Consider the following 25,138-nt stretch of genomic DNA (forward strand, 5'->3'; position numbering starts at 1 on the left):
CATGAGGGTCAGCCTGGGGGTCAGGTTGAGGAAAAGGGAGGAAATGAAACCACTAATGAGACAAGCATAGGTGATCTTAAAGATATGAGCAGAGCCAATGTGGTCTCTGAATAAACAAGGGGAGATTTGTACTTTGTGTACATTCAAGGCTGATTTTTCAGACTGAAATTATTGCAGTTTTGCATTCATTGGCTGAAGAGAGGGAAGTTAACAAGTTACAACACAGACTACTATAGCAATATTTTTCTGGAAAACCATCCTGATTTTTAGTAAGGTCAACATTATGCTTTTGGATCTACTGAAGTTGAGAGCATTGGGTATCTAAATACTTTTCCCGGCTCAACAAGGATGACTGGACAATTCAATTTCTCTCCCAACTTCACTGAATCTCAGTGGCTGCCCTAAGCAGGCTGCAGCCTGGACAGGTGGGACTGGCAACCAGAGTGATGGGAGCTGCTCCGGGGGCACTCCTGATCAGCAAGGGGACAGGGAGGGAAGCTCGCAGGAGACAAAGGAGACAGGGTGCTGGAGAACATTGCAGTGGGAGATGGCTATAAAAACATCGAGGAGCAGAGTCATGCAGTAGGGAGAAATCAGAAAAAGCAGGCACTGCTTAATGCCCAGTTTTTCACTGGCAATTACTGTCACTGCTACCCTCTTCCCTGCCTTTGCTACATGGCAGTGGCAGAGCTTTTGGTCTCCTGCCCGCTTTCTTTCCACCCATTGCCCGTGCCTGTACATGCTGCCACCAAGAGCAGCATGGCTGGAAGACAAGGGTTGTCCACTCCATCAAGGGAATGAACCTCACATTCCAATAGCAACTGTATGGCTGTTTTTGTCAGGGAAACTGGGAGCAATGGGACCAGAGCTGGCCAAAGGTGACCCAGAGCAGTCTATGGATCTTTGCTTAGACAAAACAAAGTATAACACTACAGAGAAGATTGTCCACAGTCGCTAAAGATGCAATTAGCTTGGATATCTGCCTGACAGCTGACTTTGGCAGTTGGCTCACTTTTAGTGAGATTCCCTGTCTATAGCACATGAAAGGCTGCATGGCACCTGCTGCAGGATTGCTTTTTATGCCTTCTGCCAGTGGAAAGGGAAGCATAGTGTGCTCTTACTTATGTCACTTTGCCTTCCATCTTCTGTTTCTTCATTCTTTTCTTTGCTGCTGATGTTCTCATTCCTTAGCTGAGGAAAGGGTGAGACAAAGTGAATGTCAAGGTTCGTGCAGATTCAGCGAACTGTCCTTAATGGCTCCAGACTGTGTGAAAATGCTGCTACTCAAGGGAAATTCTGGACAGGAATGGCTCATGGCCTTCTTCCTCGTGACTCAGTCTCCTGGGGCTGCACAAAACTGTATCAGAAATCATACAGTGCTTTTAGCTGGTTGCGGAATCTAATGCTAACCATCCTGCACCATATAATCATGCAATGTGGGGAAAGCACAATGTTTGTCATGTTTGAGAAAAACACAGTTTAAATTAGAACTTGAGCCTGCTGAAACAAATGTTTTCTATGAAAATGGACTTCGGATCCCAAAGCAGTTATGCCACATAGTGAGCTAGAGAAACACAAATACAATGAAGGATATGACTCTAGGTAAAAGATTCAGTTTGTATAAATATTATTCTCACACGTGAATGATACAAGCTTATCACATTGATAGGACTTGGTGCATACAGTCTCTGCAAATAACTGCATATTCTTTGCAAATTTGGAAATTAGCTGAAAATTGAGACTTTAGCAAATTCTTCATACCTATGTACTAAAAAATCTCTGTTGCCCTATGTAATGCAGTGAGGAAACTCAGACAGAACACTGATCTTTACTGACAGCATTTGTATTTTTTCAGTCATATTTATGTTGGCCCTGTGATTCCACATGATGTGGGGAGATGTTTTTACTAGTACACAGGAAACCCTGAACATGGAATATAATACTTACTAAAATGGATCATGTTCCCAAGGGGGAAACAGCAAAATTACTTGAGATTCATAGAATAAGGAATATCTAAAATTGCCCAATTATTTAAAGTGAGGTATTTTTCTATCAGTATAAGATCTTGCTGAGCTTCTGGAGCATGACTCAGAACAGGCATTTTGCCTGCAGTTGACAATATAAATATTTTATATGATCTCACAAACTATTAGAATAATAGAAGCAGTGTTATTTAATCCACTCCTAGCAAAGCAGATGCTTACCAGAATGCATAAAGCACTCAGGGAACTGTTTTTGTTGTAATGGAAATGTGTTGGTAGAATGATTTATCTGTAGTTAGATTCCTCATTATGGAAGTAGATTTGATGATGAGACACAATTCAAGGTTGTGCTGAAAACTCATGGGGAAAAAAAATGTAGTTGATGGAAATGTTGTTCATAAAAGAATGAAAAAAAAAAAAAAAAAAAAAAAAAGAGCCTACCTAAAAGGTAAGCAGGTAAAGCAAAAGTCTTTGCTAGGTACATGGTCTGGGTGGGGGCTGAGTGATTCCGTAAGGTGAATTCTTCAGATTGGATACATTCAGACTGACTGCAGTCCTTGGGTCTGTGGTGGGTATTTGAGTGTCGAGGGTGCTAGTGTGGATGGCCTAATCACTGCTTCCTTAGCATCCATCCAGTGTGGAGGGAGATGACTACTCATTGCCAAGTACCACAATATTGCACAATTAGTAATCAGAATGGAGCTGTTGCTAAAATCCTACAGAAGACATTTGTTGTGATGTCCTTGTCCTCTGAGGTGACTGTGCCTAAATGCGCTAAGCAAAGTGAGTGGTAAAAAAAAATTACAATATCTGCTTTTGCTGTGTGATATACTATCTCAGTCTGCACCATTCTATTTATTTATACTTTGTTTTTCATGCTTGTTGTATCTTTCATTAATGTGTTTGATAACATGGCTTCAGCTGCATACCAGATTTTTTTAACTCTATTGAGGTTATGTTCATTTATTTATTATAGATTAAAAAATATGAGCAACTCCTGGATTGATAGGCTTGAGCTAGAAATTTATATGTGAAAAACAAATATTATAATACCACTGAGCCAAGCAAAAGAAAGGGAAATTTATGATAAGGGACTGCTCTGACAGTAGGAATCTGACTCATGTGGGCTACAGGATGAATCATCCCATGTTGCCACAAGGACTGCTGCTACTGCTGAGCACTGTCAGCAAGCAAGATAGTCAAACGTGTGTGGCAGGACAGGGAGAAAGGCACATGCAAGGGATTAGGAAAGGGACAAAGAAAGATCAGCTATTTAAAACTGGACATCACAAGCCTGGCCAGTAGGTCATGTTATATATAATGCAGCCAATTCATTGGGTAAATCATTTCATATGCTCCATGAAATGCAATTTGCTTCCATGGCCAAGCATGACAAAGGTTTCACAGAATCGCAGTTGGCAAAGAGCTCTTCTAAGGTTGTTAATTCAGGGCCTGTGAGTTTGCTGAGGCATCCTGTCAGAACATTAAATAATCACACTATGTCATGAGGGAATATCTAATTAAGAGTCCAATTTCTCAAGTATCCAAGTACCTGTTACAGTGTTCTGAGATCCCTTAATTCCCACTAACAAAAGTAGCAGCTTAGGGGGTTCCCACCAGGCATTTAATAGGATTGTGCCCTTACTTCATTTGGATGGAGTAAGTCCAGGCCAGTCAGGTGAAGCAACCGTAATCAGACAAGACAAGATAATGACAAACAGGGATACATCCCAGCAGGAATCTTATTACTTGAAAATGGTGGAACATCATTTTCTATTTGAAACCCCTCTAGAGAACAGAGATGGATTTAAGGATGTACTCTTAGGGATGAAATTTGTGGCTTTGATAAGGTCTACCTGTACTCACACATGCAAAATACTGATGAGAGGAATCATGAACTCTTTATCAGCCCCAACTGAACCCTGTTTGAACCCAAGGTCGTCAAGGATTTAGACTGCTTTGCAAGGGTAGTCTGCATTATAAAGGCAGATGATGTTGCATCCAGTGCTTTAGAAAGTAAAGCTTAAGAAGAATTTGTTCAGGGAAATCTAAGAACCAAAGTTTCCTGAACATTGCTCTTGGTTTGATTCAAGTAATGGAAATTAATTTGAGGTGGGTAGGTGGAAACCTTTCACTGAGATTTTTTCCTTTCTTATGCACCTGCAGCTGTGTAAGAAGAATGCTAGATGCGATCAGAAGAGAATAGATACTGTATTTTGATCTATGATATGTCTTCTAATAAACATAGATGAATGTAGAAGTGTTCTTTTCTGAGTATGAAGTAGCATTACAAAAGGAGTAAATGAGAAAAGATCATACTATTATGCTAAGCACTTTTGGGAGAGTGGAAGGTTAAAATGAATCTCTGTGTTAAGTGGGGGATGATGCATTAGACTACCTGATTTTATTTGATTTGTTGGGAAACCAGAGCTTCTGTGCTATTTCTTGAACAGAATTACAGGCTTCATTTAAAGGGAGAAGCAAAGCACACTCATCATTCTGGAAGAGATCAACGTAAGCATTTTCTATATCATGAATAATGTTTACTGGAAGAAATCAAATTACTGTAACACAGACCATCTGTTTTCTTTGCTTGCAATCATGTAAGTGTTTTAGGACAAGCCATCCTATTTAATCAATTGTAAATCTCTTATGGGAAGGCACTGCTTTCTGTAATAAAATCTATTTTTGTGAAAAATGTGAGAGTTTTAAATACTGGTTTCTTTCGCATAAATATAATTTACATACTGTTCATAACATAAAGGGTAGGGGTATACAGCAGTAGCTATTATCTGTTAAGAACTTAATAATATGTCTCTTTCAGTAGCCATTTTGTATCCACAATCCATCGGTGTTCAACACTGCTGGGAGAACAGCAAAATAAGTAATAATGTTCATTTATAGCTTGGGAAGTTGCTTTCTGCATATAATGTATATAGCATATATTGTTTCTATGTTGTTGCATGTCTACCGTGGCATAAGTGATCATGGGGCTTTGTCCATTAACTAAATATGTAAACTTGGAAAGACAGAAGGAAAAAAAATGGCAATTTTCTTGAAAATGGCTCTGTAGAGTGACATTAGAAACACACAACAAAGGAGTGTGTTTACTTTCCCTTTAATCCCTGTTAGCAGATGCATAATTGGGCACACCATCTTATATCAGTTTCCTTGATACATATATTGTCTTCAGGTGCATGTAAGTTGTTTTTAAAATTGAAGGAAGCTGAAAGTCTGCATCTTAAGCAAAGTCCTCTGATCTCAAAAGGAGCTGTGAGTGTGCAATGCCAGAAGTTTTGCTGAATTGAATCAAATGGCCCTGAAATAAAAGAAGGGAACAAGCACAGTTAGAAATTCCCTAAGAAGGTTGACTGTCCTTCTCAGTGAGGTCAGAAAGGCAGAATTTCATTTGTTCAGACATTTCTAAAGCAATTGTATTTTGTCTGAATAATTAGGCTGCTTACTCAGGCTTCAAGAGCGCATGGTGCCAAATTCTTGCATTTTCCTTGGGTAAATGGTAAGAGGGAGAGAGGGAGAGACAGGTGAAGTATGCACTTGAAAAAACAATGCTGCCTATACTCCAGTGCCATCCCATGGTACAGAGGAATCTCTCCACCCAGGAGAACATCGGGAGAAATGAAAGGCCCCTGTAAGACCTTCTCAGCTTGTTCCCTTCAAGTACATTTATGAAGGCTGGATTCAACAGCAGGTACACTAAACATTTCACAGAATCACAGAATCCTGTTCGGTAAACTGGATCTCTGGAGGCCATCAATAACATCTTAGTCTAAAAAAGGCAAAGTTAAATCTGGTTGGTCAGGACCTTGTTCAGTTGAGTCTGGAATAGCTCCAAGAATAGAGATACATCAGCCTCTCCCAGAGACTGCTTCATCAGTCTTCCTTTTGCTGCCAGTGTTCCCCTGGAAGCATGTCTTGTTCCTCCTTGTCTCTCCCACTTGTTTCAAGTCTGAATGATGTCTGACTTCCCTAATTTCACCCCAAATGGCCAGAACAGTGATGTTCTACACTGCTCCCAAGTGCCCTCTTTGTAATCTGTTTGTCCATGCTGTCCCTCTGCACTTCTTGATTTGGTGGTTCATGTGTGATAGGGAGGCAGTCTTTTGCAAGAAACTCACTCATCTGGGTCTCTTTGTTGTCTTGGTTTTTTGAAGACTCATTTCAGCTGGAGCTGTCAAAAAAATCAATGCAAATGATGTTTTGATTTTTCAGATTATCTTCTTACCATGTCCATCTTCACTTTCCAAATCTTTTATGCAAGACATAATAACGTATTCTGAAATATACATAAATATCTTACTTCTGCATTGTTTTGTTTGTTTGTTTGTTTTTGTCAAGTATTTTTATTTTTTCTGGAAATTTTTCTTCCCAGCTAGAACTTTTGAGCAATAACCATGAGTTCTCTAATAGCTTCAGTTAATTAATGTACTGTGTTTTACAGTAGCACAGTCTGTTTTACCCATGGAAGGTGTATTGATGTATTTAAAATTGTCAGATAAAATATTGGACTAGTTCTAAGAGCAATACATGCTAATGTTACTGCTTGGAAATTTTCATATTTTTAATATTAAAAAATAATTCAGCAAAATGACTTCATTTCATTTGTGGTAAACAAAAGTGTAAACTGTGAATTGCAGCTGTCATAATTACACTACATTTTGATATAATAGTATTGTTTATTTGAACAGTAATAAAATAATTTGCTCAATAAGCAAGTGCAATAAGTACAATACAGAAGTTCTGACTCCTTTTTAAGTACAGTAAGTAGAGAGTACTGCTGTTTATTTTAAGAATTTCCTGTGTCTGCAGTGCTGAGTACACTGAAATAGGAATCATTGACAAAGTGCCATATAGGAGACTTTATTTATAGTAGCTTTATAATGGTTCTAAAGTGAGACAATAGATTTTGATACTCATGACCTTTAATAGAAAAATCTCTGAAGAGAATTTTGCAATTGTACCTCTAAAGCTGCCCCTGTTACAAGTTCTTTGCATTTTAGGCTTTGTGATGCGATGAAAAATAATTCTTTTAAACTATTCTGCTCTCTTGGATGTTCAGTTGACAATTTGGAAAACTATTCAGGGGATCTCTGAAACTGACAAAGCTAGATAATTTCTACTTTTAATAGCGCTCTTAACTGCAATATATTTGGGGTGGTTGCATGTTTGCTTTTCTCCACTTGACCTAGCCATGATAGTGAAGTGGTTCTAGAGGATGCAATTCATCTATATGATTCAACAGCTCTTCCAGTTTTCCACCAGATTCACAAATTTCCTGAAGAAAAAAAGGAGAAGTGTCATAGATTATCATTTTTTAGATCAATTAGTGCTATGTGGCAGAACAGAAGGAAACATAAGTGTTTGGTCACCATTCTGAAATATACTGAGGTCTGGCCAGCTCATCCCAAAAGTGGAAGGATTTGCAGTTCAAAAGACAAAAATAACAAACCAAAAAAAAACCCACACCCCAAAGTAATCTTTAAGGAAGACCTTGTCAAGTGAAAAGCAAGCAGAAAGTGTAGTTTAAAGAAGATAAAGGAAAGAGAACATGCTGAGAATTGTGGTATTGAATGGATATTTCAGACAGGACCATGGCCATTGCCACAAACAGCTGGATAGAAACCTTTAACATAGATGAAAGAAAAACATATTTGAAATGTGCACAATTACCTAGTAGAACTGATTGCTATCAAATACTGGAAGATTTTGGAAACTCTCCTCACATGTATTCTCCTTCCACAACTGAATAGAGCAGCTTAAATGATTCTGACACTTTCTAAGCAAAGATCCCTACAGACAGTGTTTTCAGAAACTCTCCTGGTCATTTTATTCCTCTATATTAGCTACTGTTGAAGGCAGGAGGTAGGAACGACTTGAATTATGATATGACTGGAAATGATTGTTCAGATGTCTTCATGCACTTTATTTGGTCTCTGTATCCTCTCTGTCACAGGAAATCATCTTAAACCCAGGGCAAGAAACGTAAAGTCAGTTGGCTGTCCCTTATCTCTAAGGGCACCTGATGCATAAGTGGACTAGAGAAAGGAAAGAAAGAAAACCTCCAAAGACCTACAAATCATCTTCCTGGCAGGGTGAGTAAATGTCCCTGTGTCTCAGTCTTGGATTAGATACACAGCAAGAGATGCTGTTTGAAGAGTTGCCTCAAAAATTTTCTCTCCAGGAGTTTTTGAGAAAAAAAGTTGTAAAAATTTCCCACTGGAGACCTCACATATGTTCAGAAATGGAAGATAGATATCCCCTATATTTTCAGTTTAGGCCTAGAGCATGGATTTAATAGAATAGACAGTTCTGTGTCATGTTTCTTCTTTTGTATGTGTGCTGTGAGAGCCCTTTTCAAATTGAGTGGGTGATACAGGAATGTATAACTGTTACTGAATCTGTCCAAACTCCTTGTGATTCAAAAAGAGATCCAAAAGAAAAAAGAAGGTAGAGAAATCTTTTTTCTTTTCTTTTTTTTTTTTTTTTTTTTTAATAGTTTTTGGTATGCTAGATACATGCTCCTGTATGTATCTAGATATGTGTTCCATGCTTTGCTTAGGCAATTCTTTCTTGCTTATGAAATGAAATGTAAAAATTACCTCATTGAGAAGTCTATACATGTGATAGCCAAAATCTAATTTAATGATCCCTTTTCTTTCTGTGTTTGCCTATTCCAAAATCTTGTAGAGGTACAGACCTCTGCAGAGTTTGGAGCATTTCCTCCAGTTTATAGCAAGCCATTCCAATGGATTCAAGTGTTCTGTCTACAGATAATTTATGTTTCAACAAGATGATGAAAATCCAAACATATGACGAAAATGGAAGAAACTCCAATTCAATCCTGAAGATTACCTCAGGAGCAATCAAACTATTGGGTTGTGTCTCTGCAAAACACAATAATAAAAATGTTGCATTCCTCCATTAGGAAAGCCAAAAGTCACTCTGAGCATGTACTTCACTGTGTTCAGTATCGCTCATCTTTTCACCCTACACACTGGCAAGGTTCTTGTCTGCTTCTGTTTTCTGTGCCTAAACTGAATGAGTATAATGAACTCATCTTCCCCATAACACAAACCCAGTGAAAACCACTGTTTTTTTTTAAAAGGTAGAGCTGCTGAATTAGAGCCCACCCCATTTAGGAATCTTAAGGCAATTTGCCAGAGCCTGCAACACGATAAAACAAAATGAAGGGTGCTCTAGAGGACAGATATTTTCCTGCCAGAAGCTCTCTGATATGCAGTACAATATCCAGCAGTATAATAGTGCCTTTACAATTGCTACTCAATGATGTGTTTAGTATAATGCTAGGCTGTTTCTCTTAGCATACAAGCAATGTTTTGACTTTGAAGAAAGTTTTCATTTCTGATACTGAGTGTTCTTTGAGGGGGTCTGCATAAACATAAAAGCTGTCTGTACTCTGACATAGTCTCCAGTTAGAAGGGTAATTTTATTTTTATTTTTTTTTGTTTTTTGGTTTTTTTTGTTTGTTTGTTTTTTATTTTCAGTAAATACAGCTCTAAGAATGCTGACAGATTACGATGCATAATTTTAGCAGAAATCAAGTTATTCCCTTGCCAATTCTGAACCCAATGGCAACAGAAAAACCAGTCCCGCTCTCTGCTGCTGGACACCAGAATGCATAGGAAAAAGTGTTCAGTGACTGGGGAGTCATTTTTCTCGTCTAGCAGCAGTTTCTTACCTCCTTGCGGAAAAAGCAGTAGAGCAGAAACAGCCTGTGGGCATGGGTTCATCAGTACTTCATAAATAACACAGTGTCTTCTTCAGCAATGCAATTACAGTCTGTGGTTTTAATACTGCAGTGTACTTTCTGAATCACCACTTATTTCCCTAGTTCTATTTCATTTTATATAATATCAGTATAGTGGAGATGAGCTTGACATGCATTGACACAATCATGTCATTAAGTGAGGGGCCCTGTGACTGGGAATAATGAGAATATTCAGTAGAGGTGTCAACATAACTGAAGATTAAAGTTAGTATTAATTTTATTCTTAAGGCTACATCTGTGTGCATTGCTTTTAAAATCAATGTGTAAAATACAATCGTCTTTGTGCTGAAAACTTATTGAAGCTTCATGAACATTACTGCAGGGAAAATAGCAAGTTGGTAAATGATTAAATGTATAATTAAAGGTTTCACATTTAATCCTGTCACTGCAGTGATTTATGGTTTCTATTATTTTGTCTAAATAATGCACTCCTTTTTTTCTTAGTGTTTGTTCTTTTCTTCATTGCTGTTACTGCCTGTAATCTTATGCTAAGGAAATTTATCTCAAGAAGAACATTTCTGTCCTCAGCTGCAAGGTACAGAGTGTTAAATCACAATACAGCAAATGCAATATACTTCCCATTGCAGTTGGTGGGAGAATTGTGAAATATTTCCATTGTTGGGTCAGAAATGCTTTACGTGTAAGATCAAAGGGAAGGATGTAGTCTCTGTGCTTCTCTGCTGTCATATTTAGGACTGAAACAGGTGTCTTCAGCAGCCAGTCCCAGGAAGGCTCAATAAAGACATGGGGCTGGGACATACAATCTGCCTCTGTAGTGCATGCCAGAATTGGGTGGAAACCTGCAAACGCAGCAAAATCTGCCTTGAAATAGCCCATAACAAAGGCTGAATACAGCCCAGTTCCTACAAGCTACTGTCGGGACCCTTCTCGAGAGGTAGGTCACCATAGTAGGGTCTTTGGAAAGGTCTCAACAGGCTTGGCTGTTGTCATTGCTGCCTGTTGGTTACCTGGGAGCTCATTGCTCATGCCTTTATGCGGGAAGGGGAGCACAAATCCAGGGAGTCTGTTCTGGCCTCAGCCTGAGGGGGGTCAAATTCAGACCCCTGAGAAGGATGCTGTAGTCTTTGGGCTATGGACACTTCTGTTGAAGGTGGGCTGATAAGGATGCAGGGTTCAGGGGGGCAGTGAGACTTCACAGAATGGAGCTTGCTGCCAGTGATCTGCTCTGAAGTGGGGTACATGCCCTGTAGCCTCACCCTGTTTAACATAGTGCTGGCCCAGAAACCCAGGGCTCCTTCCTTACTCATCAAGCTGCCCAGACATAGTCTGTGCTCCTCTCATGAGGCTTTCAGCCAACTGTGTGCTATTTACAGCTTTTCACTCTGGAACTGCTGCAGTAAGACTGATGGGCCATTCTCCACTCCCATTTTCTAGTATAGCCTGTCATTCTGCTGGGAAGTGGGTGTCCGTGCCAACTCAGGCTGAGGAGATCCCTCACACACCTAACCCTTGTTAGGTGCAAGAGGAGCAGATCTGATTCTTTGGGACTTAGATGTTGTGTCAGGATTACAGTGATATTTGTGGGACTTCACAGACAAAGAATTAGTAAGAGAAAATCTTCAGCATCCATTGAATGTAAGTTTCTTGTTAATAGTTTTCATATTCAGACAAGTAATTTTTTATCTGGTTTAGATTTCCCTTCTTAATGAAGAACCCACTAAAAGAAATACAATTACTTCTCCTACCAATATACAGTACTAAGATTCTCCCCTTAGAGAATATTCCAGAATATTGAAGCATGAAATAGTTTGGGTTTTATTTCTGGTTTGTAGTTTGAATTCACTCATGTTAACTTCATCGAATACTGTTACCCTGATTGGGAAAAAAAAAAAAAAAAAAAAAAAAAAAAAAGAAGTTGCCTTGCTGTAACCTTCTTATGGCTTATGGCTTATAGATATACTGAATGACAGTTTTTAATACAGTTTGGTTATGCTCTGTTGAAGGTGTTGTGATTTACATTCTCCATACCACTGAACAATATTACTGTGTTCCTTCCTATTCATTGTACCTTAGAAAATTCTGCAACTCTTACAGGAGAAACTTCTGAGAAGAAGAGACCTCTAGAGATTATAACGGGGGGAAAAAAGAGAATAAAAGAGTTGTTTTGATGTTTTGAGAAATGCTCATCGAGAAAAAGACATATATTTTGTCTTTTTGCAGTATGTTATTTGGCCAAGTTTTTCATTTCAAATATTTTTCATCTTATGCGTTGGTTGTTTTTTTTTTTAATTATTATTATTTTTGTTTGGTTGGTTGTTTTTTCCTGCCACATTATTTTAAGATAGGTAACCAGCAAGATCATGGTGTTCTGGAACATTATAAAAAGTGCTAACTTCAATATTGCTTTTCTTAATATCATTGTTTGGGGATGAGGCTCTGCATCTTGAGAAATGTGTGCTTGTTTTAGCGAGGGAGCTTATTCAAAATGAAGTGTTGTGTTTTTCTTCCTTATGCGATAATAACTAGATGAAAATCTAGCAGTCCGGATAAGAAGTTCCTCTTTCTCTATTCAATCACCAGAACTCTAATTGGTAGCCTGGCCTTTTCCCTGTCATTGGTCTCCCCATTTGGATCAAAGGTCCCTCAATGCTTCCTAACAGCTTCACTCAGATCTGGCTGTTCTAAGTATTGGTTGCTCATTACCACTCCTTCAGAAAAATAGTTAAACATGCAAAACTAGTCCAGTCCTACAGCAGTATAGTGTTGTACTTTTTTTATGTACCTCCTGTATGTTAAAGTTTCTGTGTAATTCATTTTCTCTGCTAGGAATACACAAAGTAAGTGTAACATCAGCTGCCCTTTAAGATTGGTTGGCTATATTTCTAATCCCGCATTGAGAACTGCAGGTGTAGGTAACATCGCAGTGTGGCAGTGGCCCCAGTAATTTCAGTGGGCTTCCTTCTGTGAGTCAGAGTTTAAAGAGTGCAGTATTTATCTTCAGTATAAGAAGCTTCAAAAAGAATATTGCAGTATCCTGCCATCCATAGTATTTAGCCTTGTATGTGCTTAGGAATTAATAATTTGCATTTTGGAACTGTCATCTACAGGCTTATTTTGACAACATTTCTATTTTATTTTGGTTTGTTGTTTTGTTGTTTGTTTTTTTTTTTTGCTTTTTCTGAGCCACAGAAACTGAGCGTGTTAATTCTTTTAAGCTTGAAAATTACTGCCTTTTGGAGTTTATGATCAAAAGCATTAGCAAGACACTTGGGTCAATCTCTTTGTTGGAATGAAATGGCACGGGTTATTTGAAGTCAGTTTGTTGAACTAATCCAATAAACAGCAGAGAGGAACTTGGCGCCTTGTCCAGTGGACCATAGTGGCATTTTTATTTACATAATGGGCATATGAAAAAGTACAAGTTTGTACACAGACTATTATTTCAATCACACTCCTGGCTCAGTATTGGTTGGATTCTCTGTGTGCCACAATATTATATATATAATACTTAAATTTATGAGGTAGAATAGGCATTTTCAAAGGCTAGGAAGCCACGTACAAAGTTTGAGAACTGTATCATAGGATACAACAATTAGATCTGAGATCCCTGGGATTGCAAATTCAAAACAAAACCTCTGCTGCTCAGAACAGAGTCCTGCTGAGATGGTCCTCTTCATATATCTCATAGTGCATCTTTTTGTCTTTTTAGCACACAGCTCTCATGCAACATTATGGCTATTTCTTCAGAAAGCATGGGCTAGAAATGTCTTCTGTATTGCAGGGAAGAGTAGCCCCAAGGGAAATGGTTTTTGCTTTCTAAAATATATACATTCTGTTTTACATTGCTGAGTAGTGGTGGCAAGCAGCTAGGAAAGAAAAATTGGTTGGAAGAGGTTATGCAGAGAATATTTAGTGCTATGATGGGAATATATATATGAATTCTTATTGCTTACTGGCTTTGAGACTAAACTTTTTCATCACAAGCCATGAGAGGCTGTCAGGTCTGAATGAGGACACTTTTTCTGAGAGAGAATTATCACTTTTTTGATCACTAATTTATTTAGGAAGTTTGATGGGTATCATATAAAGTTTCTGGCTGAAGCAGTGAATCTTCAGTTTGACTTGGTAAGCAGAACCACCCATAGAGCTGGGCCACTGCCCAAAGCTTCTGATGTGACACCAGGCAGAACTACTCCCAGAGCCCACAGCTGGTTTTTGCCACTTCAGTCATGACAACAGTGCTCAAAAAAAGAGACACTGAAGCTGTTCCTTTAGTTCTCTCCTGCAGTGTTGAACCCAGGCAATATAATCCACCCGCTACCATTTGCCATGAATAAACCATCATTCTGCTGCTGCAGTCACTGTCCTGGAATTTGTGGCAGGGACCCCACTTTCTAGTAGCACCATAATTCACTGGAATGATAATTTTTAACAGAATGCACTCAGAACAAGAAATAAATTGTGTTAAATTCAGTGGTTGCCTGATATACCCTGATTCTAACTTTCTAAATTTTCACTAAAAACTCTATGCAGATTATTAAAACTTACAGAAAACAGAAAATGTGGACATTTTGTAAATATTAAGGGGATAGCCAGGACTTTCAGTATTCAGAAAAGCAGCACAAGAGGTTTGGAACTTCATAACCAGACCTTTCGATGTAACACAAAGGCAACATTTCCCTTTCTAACCACATAATCCATACACAAAGAAATGACTGAGAGACTCAATTTCTTATTTCCCACAAGAAACAACTACTTGTCTTTGCTTACCTCCCACTACATCTGCTTTCATATATTCAGTCTTGCTAAAATATTAGAACGGAATAATATTTGTACTCAAAGCAATCATGGTCAATACTGAGTTAAGGTGGAAATGTTATTTTATTCACTGTTTCTGGCAGCCCAACATTGTAAATATAACTGAAATTTATTATGTTCCTTTTTTTTTTTTTTTTTTTTTTTCCTTTCCCCTTACAAATAAAAATGTTTTGCAAGGCAAATGTGAACTTGGGGAACTATTATTAAGCAGCTTTTAATGATTGGCAGCAAGGTAAAAATGGCACTGTAATATAACATGGTTTTAAGGGCTAGCCCAGACATAATTGTCTTAGTTGATTAATATGAAATAAGATTGAAAAGTATGGAAGCTATTTCTGTGAACTTGTTCTGTTTTTTTCCTAGAAAGTCAGTTTGGGATGGAGAGTTGTGCTAGTGGGTGGTGGGTTGAATAGAAATCCCTAGAGAACATTTCTGATAGTCTGGATAGGGGAAGGACCGACTCCCTCTCTTCCGTGACTGCCTCTGTCTTTTGTGTTCAAGATGCAGTAAAACTTTATTGTGGGTAAGAAAGGGGCTTTGCAATAACAGTGACTGTTAATGAAAAAGAGATGTACCTTAAGAAAATGGTAAAGGCCCTTGAAAAGGCCAGAGTGGCTGTAGTGATATTCAAATGAATGAAATAAACTGTGGAGAAAATAGAGTGATGCGATGGGATTGAGAATTTTTTTTCCCCCCATAATCATTTGGATTTATCCCCTCTTTTGTCCTTATGCATCGAAACATACCTCCAGCAAACCTGAGCATTATCTGACTTTACTTGCTTCTTTCATTTTTCCTCCAAACTCATAAAAACACTATGAGAAAACAAACAAAAAATCCTACTCCTCTCTAAATTTCAACCCAGTGTATCTTAAATGGGGTTCTGTTAAAACCAAGATATCCTTAAGGAAGCAAACTGAATATTTAATCCACATCCACACACAGCTCTCTAGTATTTTGGCTTTCTTTTTCCTCAGGCAACCTTGGACTAGCCTGGGAGATTTTACCGACTTCAAATGCATTAAATATATTGATTTGCAGAGAGCTTTGGCGTCAGGCTGTCTGTAGCCTGTGTCGTGCTGTTGGAAAGGAAATGCTTTTGCCTCTGTCTACAGAAGAAACAAAATGAAAAACATTATCAGAGTTTCAAATCACCGTGGGAGCTGGAGGCGCCAGGGGAATTGGCTAATAGCAGCTGTGTTGCAATTAGTGGGGAAGAACTTGGTTAAGAGCAGCAGTGATTCCTTTTAACGTCTGAGAAGACTTGAAATAGCATATATTTTGGAAAAATCATTTGTTCAGAAAAAAATATAGAGTCATAATATGCCTTCTCACAACGACCAGCAGTGATTTTGATGAGATGCTTTACTTGTCCTTTCCCTTTTAAAACATTATGTTCATTTATCATAATGAGGTACTGTTGATGTCAGTGAAATCTTCACTGAGTTCTGGACTAGCTCCAAGCTGTGAGGGGATCATCTAAAGTCACTAAATGTTTTACCTCCTACTTTTTTTTTTTTTTTTTTCCCCAGTAAGTTTTTGTTCAATTATTTGCCCCATGAATCTTTTTTAGGGCTTTATCAGGTGTAAAGTTATGCAAATATAATTCCCCTTGCTCTACCAACTCTGGCTCCACCAACATCAGCAACTCCATCAGCATGTTTGTCACTTTCTCACAAGAGCACTGAGTTCAAGCTCCCTGTGCAACAAGGATTGAATGGCTGCATATTTTCCATCCAAGATTTTAACTGGAAAAATAAAAAGACTCTTCAGCAATTTAAAACAATCACTTTTTCATCAAAAAAACCACAATAAAAACAACAACAACAACAACAAAACAGTTAAACGCTGAAAGTGAGTGGATATGCCTCAATCACTTCCTTCTTCATTAAGAAATAACTTTTTCCCCCCTACAAAACTGCATGAATAAACATCTCCTTTAATCAAGGACAAACAGAATTTTCAAACATCCTTTACTGTGTCATGTAATTAGCAAATCCCCATACATCATCCTTCATTGTATCATCACACACTGCTCTGCCCCTACCATCTCTGGCCCATATTATCACACTACCATACAGGGTATCTTCCACCTGTTGTTACCAGCATCGCCTCCACATATATCTCTGCAAAATGTGGGTTTCCTCCCGCCATTGCATGTATCTGCTCTCCTTAGAGCTAGCCCCGTTGTGTTTGAGAATTACTGTTTCTGAAAGGTCTGTTCACTACCCAAAGGGATGTTTGTCTGAATTTTGTTGTGGTTGTCATTACTGATTTTTATTTATTTATTTTTAACATTGTCATGTGAATGTTCCTCCATTTACTTTTCTTAACTAAACTTTTCAGTTAGTATCTCCACTCTTATGGAAACTCACAGACATTACAGCTGTTTCATGTGCTTTTTATTCTATTTAGGTAACATATACTCTCAGCAAATTCTTGCAGGCCTGCTTTAAAAATTTCTTTAGCAGTCCATTTTTCAGAGTATCACTGCCACCTCCACAGCTGCTGCTCATTTTTGTGTGCCTCCTCCACAAGTGCTGCTTATTTGATTTTTAATGCTTATGCTTGGTCTTTTGCCTAAAGGGAAGCAGAGGTTTCTTGTAATGCTCAGAGCTGTCTTTTTGTAATAGTCAGTTCCTTACTGGTTTGTAACAGAGCCAGCAACAGTGTTCATTGTGCCTTATAAATGCACGCAGAATGGGTTGCTAGCTTTGTAATTTGATAGTGTTGATGTAAAACAAAATCTTTTTATTTTGGTTTCTAAAGGGAAATTTTACCAAGCGTGTTATTCTTTAGTTTTGAAGTGTAGTGTTATGTAGTGCATAAATAAGAGTGTAACTGGAGTGAACTGAACTTATTTCAACCACATATTTGTTTTGGTATGTAACTTCTCTGTGACAAAGTAAGAAGAGGGACTGGGTGCTCTTTATCTCCTTCTTCAGTACTGTGGTAGAGGTGACTTACTAAAAGAAGACAGGAGTTGCATTGTTTATCTGTTAGTAGCAGCTTAGGGCCAGATGAAGGTAGAAGAGTGAAATGGTGACGAAAGAGGAGATACTTGAAGTGTTACCCTGAATTATATGAACGCTGCTGCTGTTTGTTCTCAGATCAATGTGACTTCTGCTATACTTAAATTAGGAGTAACGGAATGTAAGGGACTTCCTGAATCACTTTGCCTTTCTTCTTCCATCACAGCTGCTGTTCTGTACAAATCCCTTTCATAAGGCTGTCATAGTCCTTCTTCAATTTAGCAGGGCCTCTTTGCCCTTTTATAGGCTGGTTGTTTCCAAGCTGAACTCCTGTGCTAATGAGAAGCCCTCTAATTTTTGGTTAAGATAAATTCAAAGCCAGCTTATTCTTATTTGATCTGTTGTTAATATGGTCCTCTAGCTTAAATGGTTTTGCCTCTCTGACTATGAAACTTTCTCAGGTTTTGTTTTGTGATATTTAATAAACTGTGTTCTTTGAAATGTGTCTCTAGGCAAGCTTCTTCTTTAGTTTTGTTTTGATAGATATTCTGTTTACCTTTTCCATTAATTCTTTTATTTATTTATTTTTAATTATTCTTGCTTTAGGGTGCATAGAACTCTGATAATTCAGTATTTCAAATGATTTTTCACCAGTTTTGATGCTTCCCAATCTAAACAAGTTGCCTGATGTGTCTTGAGCTTTCCTACAGAGTGAGTTTGTAGGATTCTTGAAGACTAATATCTCATAGTCCTTTATACCTGTGTCTGAGCTAATCATGTAAGTTGTCTGTATAACCCACTGAAAGAAGCAGACCTAGATCAAGGTGTATCTGACCTATTTTAAGCACCTAATTTAAGATGAAAGAAATCTCACCCTAAATGTGTTAGAATCGGGGAAGCCCAAGGTGGTTTACACTGATGTGAACTACAGCATCTAATCAGAATAATACTCTGGCTTCTGACCAGCAGGTTAGCCCCTAATTTATTGTAGTAATTTGTGTAACTCCCTATGAGGGCCTGGCCTATTGCATAAATAATTAGAACACACTAGAATATAATGGTACTATTTCTTAGATTTTCATATATGTTAGTAAATGATGAAGGCAAAAGCTAAGTAGAGTGTTTGTGTAGATTTAATTGTAGAAAGTAGATTTATTTTTATATGCTTCTGAAAGAGCAGATATTGAGAACCAATTCTCTATTTAATTTTGCAAAATTGAATTCTTCAAGTTGTTCCAAGACTCTAAGGTAGAACTTTATTGTTGGCAAAGCTTTAGTTTCTCAGACAAGGTGCTCTTTTCAGCTACTTAAAGCTGTTAGATGTTAGACAGGGCACTGGGCTTTCTTAGCTTCTGTTAAGGAACAGAAAGGTAGGTAGTGTAAAACTTTTTTTGTTAATGGCTTCAGAAGAATGCTATCTCCTGCTATTTAACCAGCTAGTTAATATTCAAGTAGTGTTGTTGAACTACAGCAGGTAAAGAATTTTCAAGGATGATCAGTGCTACGCAGACCTTGAAAAGAAGTGTAAAGGTGTTCAGAATGCTTCTAGAACCACTTTAAAGTCAAGGATCAACTTGGAGTTTTAGTGATCTGTTCGCAGTCTATCTCTGTCTGAGGAGGCTAACAGTGCCTATAATGTCCTTCTGAATGACAGTTGTTTGTAGCATACTACTTGGAAATGCTTCGCAGTTCTCTAAAAGCCTTGTAAGTGGTACGTCAGGAAAAATACTTGGAGCTTAAAAAAAGTCAGTAGATCCTCCAGAAAATATGCAGGAGGTCAATGTCAGTGATAATTGTGAGAGTTAATGAGTCTATGCATACTAAAAACATCCACTACAGCACACACCTCAAACTGAATTCTTCCCCCAGAGTGACTGGCCCTTAACCCAAGGAATATTAGCTATGCTGGGACAGGGGCCAGTGGAGGCTGAAGAAATGCTTTCTGCTTTACTGAGGAAAGAGGAAGCACGTTGATTTGCTGGCAGACAGTGTCTATTCAGAGCTGCTCAGATGTGCAAACTGTTGGGAGAGGTGTGATGGATCAGCTGAGGTAGTTGAGAGGGGAATCTGAAGTCTTCATGTGAACTGGTGCACTATATGGTCCAGAGTGGGGTGGACAGTTGATCTCTGTGGTACGTGCATCCAAAATGAATGAAGAGGCTGTTATTGTTGTGAAATATAAAGGGAACAAAGCTTCATAGATTTTCTAAAGAGGCTTGCATTATGTATTATATTTTGCTCATTTCATCCCATGTAAGAAGTCCTGCTTATGGGCTTTTCTGCCAAGGCAAAAATGAAATGTATAGCTTTAGTGTGTTAAGAGTTTTGTATATACTGATTTTTTTACTTTCAATGCAGAGCAGCATTTTCTGAAATGATCATAATATTCATCTGGTTTGTATCTGCTGATATAATGGCTGTGTTGGAGTGCATCAACTTAACATTTTATGATTGGGCAAAAACAATTTTATTACCAAGTCGCACTCTGCTGCTTGACTTGGCATGCATGGATCTCACAGTACAGTTGTGCTTTTTTGCAGGGCAGAGCTAAAGTATGCTGTCCAGACTCCATGTTTTCATTGAGAAACAGCTTCCAGTGCCTTTTGATACAGAGTTGCTGTTCTTTATCCTTGATTTATAGAACTGAGAAATTATTTTAGGGAATCATAGCCTGTGTAGTTTTGTTTCTTCTCAGTTTGTAGAACTTGTGTAGGATCTACTTATAAATCAACAAAATTTGTTGTCTGATGCTGTCATTCCCAATTCATATCATTCAATTTTCTTTGTACTATTATTTCTTTAGAAGTTTAGCTGATGTCTTGCATAAGGAAGTCATGAATTATGAGACCTTATTTTGTCTCATTTGGCTGTGTCTTCTGTCAAAGCATGAAAGCTTTATGTGTTGCTGGAGAGTGATTATCCCGTTTCATTTCAGCTTTTCATGTTCCTGGCTTGTGGAGTTCTGCATTGCTATCATTTTCTTTTACCATGGGAGTAGTATCTGTTGTATTTATAAGTATTGAAGTTGTTGGAGTTTCACAGTGTAATAATGTTGATGCTATCCATCTTTTCTCTAATATCATCCACTGTTGCAGTGTAAGAATAATTATTTGCCTATAGAAAACTAACTTTGGAGTTTGTTTCGATTCCTTTCCTAGATCTAGAACACTATATTTGGAACATGCTGGCTTTTAAAGCAGTTAATCTTTGTAAGAAAGAGGCATTTGGTAGTGCAGCTTGTGGGCTGGGTTCTAAAACTGGGTATAAGAGTTATCCTACTCATCTTAAATCCAGCTTATGATTACTGGCTTGTGCAGTGCTGAAATGTTTCACTGCAAAGGTGAAATACTTCCCTTGTTTTCTGTAGCTCAAGCCTTAGTAGTAACACCTTTTCTTGAAGTAAGCTAGAAAGGGCTTTTTTCCACCTAATAATAATTTCAGCTTCTCCCCATATTGAAATTAGCATAAGTCCTTCTAATTAATGTAAAATGAATTAACGGAAAATCAGATGGCTTCTATCTGGAAAAGGAAGTCGAATACTCTCAAATCTGAACTAAGTGCTTCAAGATGCATTCATCTAGGTACTACAGCACTTCTTCACTTCCAACTTGTAGCATTTTTCAAATGTAAAACCTTTTCCCATATCATGTAGTAAGCATTAGTTCAGAATCACGTGTATACATATGCTGAAACACAAGCTGTCTATTCAGATTGATTAAAGCTATAGTTGCCTAGAGCTTTTCTAAAGATGTTCTGATTCTGACCATGTCAGCTGTTTTCTTTGATCTTCTAACAGTTTTCCCCAAATCACAGGTTTAGTTTCTCTAGTGAACTGATGTTTCTCAGTTCTTGGATTTCTGGAGAGATGCTGATTGTTGTCAGGCAGTATTTGGGTCAATAAAAAGAGCAAGGTGAAAACTAATGTAGCTAGAGAAGAGAAAGGAGGCCGGTTCACTCAAGTGTCTTTCCTTTTGGAGAAAGAGAATAAAGGTACTCATTTCTTACTACAAGAGATGAGGAGACAGAGCAATGATTAAGTTTAAGATGTTTTGATTCTCACAGTATATAAATTATGAGTTTAAGGAAAAAAAAATTAGAAAACCTGTTTACAACGAACTCTTTTCAGATACTTTACAGAGGAGCAATATGGATGATTCTAGTTCAGCTTGAAGATACATTTCAAAACCTTTAAAGTTTTCATTTTCTGCTTGAACAAAGACACCCATCGAGCACAATCAGTTAATGTTGAAAAGATCTATTTTAGTCTTCATGGAATTTGAAGTAGTAAAATGCACGTCAGCTGAGCACAGTATGAGCGCTTTCTCTATAAAGCGTATTTAGATAATAAGTAGTAAGGAAACAAAATGTAGTATAACCAGAGTTGGCTTTATTTTGATATTAGAGGACAAAACTACTAGATGTTCCACTTTATGTTGGTAAATCAAAACATGAAAGAATATTTATAACTTAAGAAATAATTGGATGAACCTGAATTCATTAAATAGAACTCGACAATTTGTAGGAATCATTATTTCCTTGAAATGGATTTTAAGTTTGATATTACAGGACCCATTTATGAAAACTTCCTAGCAAGAATATTTGAACACCTTCAGGGATGGGGCACCCACAGTTTCTCTGGGCAGCCTGTTCCAGGGCCTTACTGTCCTCTATGTACAGGAGAAAAAATTTTCTAGTGTCCTCCTTCATTTTCCCATTACCGTGCAGAACTATGCATTGCTGTTCTGTAGGTTTCTGTACCGAATTTGTCCAGTCCTGTGTGAAACAGGATATAGTAGCCTGACCCATGCTGCCATGCACATAAACACACAAAATATCCTTCAACCTTTCAGATGATGAATTACTTCAACGTTCTGAAAGCCTGAGCAGCGTAATATGTATTATAGACTTCTGAGCCGTGTGAGCCTCAGGTTGTGCTTGTGCTGTTGTTACACAGCTCCAATCTTTTTCCTAGAGGTTTGCAACTCACATGTGTCCTTGCTTGCATCAGCCAAAATCCTAAACATCTGCATAAACAAAAATTGTATTTCTTTTCCTTACTATCTGAGAAAAGTACACATACCAAGTGAGGGAACTGTACCAGGCTTCTGTTATGTTAAAGACAATATGTTATTCTTCGTGTTGAAGAGATCTTTTCCATCTGATAACAGGTCTTGGTGACCCTACTGACCTTGAATGTTTTAGTTCATAACTGTGGTTATATGAAAAGGCCCTCTGAGTTGCATGGTCTGATCCCACAACAGTTTTTAATTTCTATACTTAATTCTTAGTAATGCTATTTAACTGACAGTCTATGCTGAACAAAAACAGATCACTTAGCTCGGAGAAAGGAAAGTGTTGATACCTCTTCCTGTGATGTAGCACAAAGAACCCCCTTTTGCTGTTAAAAAGCTGGGAGGGTAATACTGTTTTAGCTATAAGGGGTGACTGTGAAAGTTTGATAGTGGTGGTGTCTTTTAGTTTCATGTTTTTTCAGCATCTATACAATGACATCCTGGCCTCCTAAATGGAAACCTTGTGTAAAATGAGGTCTTCTGCTCATTTAGTCTAAGGAGTTGAAAAATCTAAGGTCTATTCTCAAGCTCTGCTCTCTGTCACTTTCCCTCAACTGATTAGCTGCCACCAGTTTCCATTTGTGCTGCTGATAAGGCAATTTCAGTTTTATTAAAGTTCTCATCTGGGTTACAGTGAAAGCTGATAATGTTGTATTTTGAGAAAAAAAAACATAAATCAGGAGTTAGTAGGAAATCTGCCAGAAAAGGAAATTAATGAAAGAATAAATAAGCGTGAAACATATATATATTATATATATATATAATTTTAAAAAAATATTTTTATTTTATTTCTGAAGATATAAGCTGTGTTTACACTGCCTTTCAATGAGTAGTTTGGGAACTAAGGAAAAAAATCTGTTAAAATTGACTACAGATTTCCTAAAAGACACAAGGAAAAGGAAAAAAACAAAACAAAACAAAGGACTAGGTCAAGTACACAGATATAACAGAACAATCAGTAGAGAGCATAAGAGCAGGTTTAATTGAGTAGCTGGGTATTTTGGGGTGCCTGGTTTGATATGTTTTTATTTCCTTTTGTGACAGAGGCTAGATACTATTCCTTAGGGCCCTCATAAAATGTTTACATTTTTCTCTTTGTTCCTATCCTGAAGTACCAAGAAAAGAATTGCTTCTTTTCTCACTTCTCTACTGGTGTGATTATAATGTATTTCCTGGGCATATTTTGAAATAAATGTAACACGTTAGCATATAGCTATTCAAACTCCTAAGACTACAGAATAGCTCTTCATGTCTGTTCATTCGCTTGTGATCTTATAATAAAGCCCCTTTTAACTACTATATCTGTCAAAGTTGAATGAAAGCCATCCCATTCTGTGTTTTCACCATTCTACTCCTTTTTAAGCCTTGAATGTATGAAATAATATCAGTATCAACTATTACTCTAGACCCATACGTGTGCAACTCAGAATGTAACAGGATTCTCTTTGTCTCCCATGATTTCATCATGGAATTCAGTTAATATTGTTTATTACTATTTATTTATTTTTAACCTATTCCAGATGAGTTCTAGAATCCAAATGATGTCTCAGTGTTGTTTTGAGCTTGGTAGCTTAAGTTGCTATTGACTTTGGTCTCCGCTTAGAGCTGGTTTCCCTACGCCACTTCGGATTGATCTCCCCATGATCTGTTCTGCATTTGCTCATTCTGATTCTTTTCCTTATTGCATGCACACAATAAATTATTATTTTTAACCCATCAGTATGTATAATGCATATGATTATTTTGTGAGTGAAGTGCATATTTTTTATAAGTCTGTTGTTTTGAGGTTAAAAAGCATTTTTATTGCTTATTTGAGGCTGTTTTTTATTCCCCCCCCACCCCCCCCCCCACACACACACGCACACTCCCCCACCCTAGAAAGAATGAGGAACTCAGTTCTGCCATATCTTTAAACACCTGCCTGTCCTTTGACTTAATTTAAATATCTCCCTAAAAAAAGTACTTCACAAAGAAGTAAATCTCTGATAGATGTGAAGATGTCTGCTGGCTTGTTTAAACTGAGGATCAGAAGGCTTCTTTTCTTTCATCCTGCATCTTCAGATCCACAGATGATGTTTAATTACAATGCTTGTTTCCTGGAGGTAAGCTTAGCAGTTGTCTTCGAAGATATCTCTGAAACATTCTTGCTGTCCTGCTCTCTTCTGTCTTTATAATCAAGATAATTACTGAAATTCTCTAAGGAAGACTTATATTTTAGTAGTAATTCCCATTCCAGAAGGCATCAAACCATGTTCCCTCACCATTTTGCTGTTTGAATTATGTCAATATTGCTGAAACTAAACATCTCTATACAAGGTGAATTTAACTTTTTGTAGTGTTCCCATAGTAATTGAATAATTCCATGATGCATCTCCTGATGCTTTGCTTAAGGCCAGATGTTGCATGGAATGGGGCACCGCTGTTCACAGATCAAGTGCTTTCAGTCATAGCTTGCTTTATTTGGGGAATTTGCTGCATTGTACCAGCACGCTGACTCCTCACTCCTCCCTGGCAGTAGCTGTATCA

At 37.8% G+C, this 25,138-nt stretch overlaps 1 protein-coding gene across 20 annotated transcripts in view; it reads left to right on the plus strand.

Moving 5' to 3' along the window:
• The window catches only part of LOC107309443 (poly(rC)-binding protein 3-like), a 465,303-nt gene that overhangs the window by 91,392 nt on the left and 348,773 nt on the right, over positions 1-25,138 (plus strand). For all 20 annotated transcript variants that reach the window (XR_014943608.1, XM_085540380.1, XM_085540385.1 and 17 more), the window contains exon 2: positions 7,954-8,092. The gene's annotated coding sequence lies outside the window, so the exon portion shown is untranslated. The remainder of the gene's footprint in view (positions 1-7,953; positions 8,093-25,138) is intronic.

Source organism: Coturnix japonica, chromosome 2, assembly GCF_054131305.1.
Source record: "Coturnix japonica strain WE chromosome 2, WE-NBRP24, whole genome shotgun sequence".
NCBI classification, from domain to species: Eukaryota; Metazoa; Chordata; class Aves; order Galliformes; family Phasianidae; genus Coturnix; species Coturnix japonica.